At 42.1% G+C, this 3,369-nt stretch overlaps 1 pseudogene; it reads right to left on the bottom strand.

Annotated features, from left to right (window-relative positions):
- The window catches only part of LOC119470172, a 5,185-nt pseudogene extending 2,229 nt beyond the window's left edge, over positions 1 to 2,956 (bottom strand).
- Between the last annotated feature and the right edge of the window lie 413 nt (positions 2,957 to 3,369).

The raw sequence follows: 3,369 nt of genomic DNA on the forward strand, positions 1-3,369 counted from the left end.
AGTAGCTGGGACTACAGGTGTGCGCCACCATGCCCAGCTAATTTTTGTATTTTTAGTAGAGACAGGGTTTCACCACGTTGGCCAGGATGGTCTCGATCTCTTGATCTCATGATCCACCTGTCTCGGTCTCCCAAAGTGTTAGGATTACAGGCGTTAGCCACTGCACCCGGTCTAATTTTTGTATTTTTAGTAGAGACAGGGTTTCACCATGTTGGCCAGGCTGGTCTCGAACTCCTGGCCTCAAGTGATCCGCCCATCTTGGCCTCCCTAAGTATTGGGATTACAGGTGTGAGCCACCATGTCCAGACTGTTTTAAATTTCTTTTTACAAAAATTAACATATGACATAGTTTTATAATCTTTGTCTCTTGAACAGTTATGTAGCTTAAACATGTGCCCATGCCAATGAATTCATATCTGCATCTATTATATGGCACTATTGTAACTAATTTAACTGATCTCCTTTTGTTAAGCATTTAGATGGTTTCCAATTTTTCGAAATTATGAACAATAGCAAAATATACTTTCTTCTATCTTGGGTTATTCATTATTTCCTTAAGATTCATGACTAGGAGTGGAAAATCTGAGTCAAAGTATTTAGAATAATTTTGCTGCATATTGCTATCAGTCTCAGAAATGTATGGATTTAGATTCTCAACCATCTAGTGGATTTTTTTTCCCCTACCGACTCATAGTTGCTTTTCTTGAGACAAATGTAATTAAATCACACCAGTGAAAATACAGAGTTTAATTTGTTGACCTGTAATCAAGTTGAACTATTGAGCAAACCATTAATAAACGATTAATAAACTATGTTTGTTTAATGATCCTCTGCCAGGCTCAATGGCTTATACCTGTAATCCCATCACTTTAGGAAGCTGAGACAGGAGGATTGCTTGAGCCCAGGAGTTCAAAACTAGCCTGGACAACAAAGTGAGACTTTTTCTCTACCAAAAATTTAAAAATTAGCCGGATGTGGTAGCATGCACCTGTGGTTTCAGCTACTCGAGCCTAAGAGGTGGAGGCTGCCGTGAGCCAAGATCGTGCCATTTCACTCCAGCCTGAGTGAAAGTAAAACCTTGTTTGAAAAAAAAGAAAGAAAGAAAGGAAGGAAGGAAGAGACAGAGAGAGAGAGAAAGAAAGAAAGAGAGAGAGAGAGAAAGAAAGGAAGGAAGGAAGGAAGGAAGGAAGGAAGGAAGGAAGGAAGGAAGGAAGGAAGGAAGGAAAGAAATGGTAATGGTCTTCAAGCTTTAATGTGCATAAGAATCACATGGTGATTTCTGGGCTCTATTTCAGACACACTGACTTATACTCTAGGGTTCTCGGACCCAATAATTTTTTTTTTTTTTTTTTTGAGACAGAGTCTTGCTCTGTTGCCCAGGCTGGAGTGTAGTGGCATGATCTTGGCTCACTGCAACCTTCGCCTCCTGGGTTCAAATGATTCTCATACCTCAGCCTCCTGAGTAGCTGGGATTATAGGTGCCTGCAACCATGGTTCATTTTTTTATTTTTTATTTTTAGTAGAGATGGGGTTTCACCAAGTTAGCCAGCATAGTCTCGAACTCCTGGCCTCAAATGATCTACCCACCTCAGCCTCCCAAAGTGCTGGGATTATAGGTGTGAGCCACCAAGCCCAGCCAAGAATGGGCTTTTTTTTTTTTTTGAGATGGAGTCTTGCTCTGTCTCCTAGGCTGGAGTGCAGTGGTGGAATCTTGGCTCATTGCAACCTCCGCCTCTTGGGTTCAAGCAATTCTCCTACCTCAGCCTCCCAAGTAACTGAGATTATAGGCGTGTACCACCACACCCAGTAAATTTTTGTATTTTTAATAGAAACAGGATTTCGCCATGTTGTCCAGACTGGTCTTGAATACCTGACCTCAGGAGATCTGTCCACCTTGGCCTCCCAAAGTGCTGGAATTATAGGCATGAGCCACTGCGCCCAGCCAAGAATGGGCATTTTTTATTAACAAGAGCCCCCTGCTACCAAGTGACTGTGATCTAGGGAATCGGACTCTTGAGATACTAGCTTAAGTATACACGCAAGGATAGGTCAAGAGTGTGTTGATTATGCACCTATTTAGTTTTTGGCCACATGAGGTCTGGTGAGAGAAAGGGAATATTCGCTTATTCTCTCTAGTCTTGGCCTCTTCCACCTCATTCTGTCTCTGTCTCTCTGACACACAGACATATACAGAGACACACACACAGATAGACACACACTCTCTCTCTCTCTCTCTCTCTCTCTCTCTCTCTCTCTCTCTCTCTGTCTCTTTCTCTTTTGTGGAGGAAATGAACATTTTACTTTTGGGGATGCCCTTACAGCAGGCTGCTATTATCAGTTAGAATGAGTTGCTTACTAGCGATTCCTGTTTAGGGCTTTCCATTTTATTTTTATTTGCTTTCTTTTCCAAGCAGGTACCTTTGTTGTTCCTAACCAGCTAAGCACCTGAAAATCACTTGATTTTTCCTTTTCTGTAGAAACTTGCTTTCAAGCATCCCAGAAGTTCTGCAGGGTGAGATTCGAGAAGACTGGGGGCAAATGAGTCCTGTGAAATTTTACGGGGCCTCTGAGAGGAGGCCCCTGGTTTATCATCACTTGTTAGCATGGCCCTTCAAAATTCAAACTGGCTTTCCAGGTATTTTCCTTTCCAGGATAGCTCCCCTTTGCCCAGCTTCAGGAAACAGCTTTGAATTTGCTTCTTGCAGGTCTATTTTTGACACAAAGCCTTCATTTTTCATAGCACCCTGCAGCTTTTCTATGTTTGGAGGCCTGGCAAAGGCATCAGACATGTGACCCTCCTAGTCAGGTCTGCCCTTGAAAAATGTATGCTAAGGGGAGGGTGAGCCCTTCCTTTCTCCCTGAGGCCTTGCTCCTACCCAGATGCCTGCCTGGGCCCACTGCCGAGGGTCCCAGCCAGCTGGTGCATGTCCAGCCACAGCAGCACCACCCATAGCATGTAGAGCCGACCTGTGTCTCATCTCTGGGTCAAGTCTATGCAGACAATTTATATTATTTTTTAAATTTTTCTCAAAAAAAAACAACCCTGCTATGAATGTTCATGTATAAGTATTTGCATGGACATATGCTTTCATTTATTTTGAGTAAATAGGAGTGGAATGTCTGGGTTTTATGGTAAGCATATGCTTAACTTTTAAAGAAATGCGGCATCAAAGCACGATGTAGACTGATTTAAAAAAGGAAATAAAAAGAAATGGGGCAGTTAAAAACATCTCATTTTTAGTTGTCAAGTCTATATTATATGTCAAGAATGTCATCTTTTAGTATATGTCAAGAATTCCAGCTTCCTTTTCCTAACTTCATTTGGAAAGAGAACTATTTTGAGTCAGAAGTCTGGGCCAGGACCCCTTG

Source organism: Cebus imitator, unplaced genomic scaffold (genome assembly GCF_001604975.1).
Source record: "Cebus imitator isolate Cc_AM_T3 unplaced genomic scaffold, Cebus_imitator-1.0 Scaffold24, whole genome shotgun sequence".
Classification (NCBI taxonomy): domain Eukaryota; kingdom Metazoa; phylum Chordata; class Mammalia; order Primates; family Cebidae; genus Cebus; species Cebus imitator.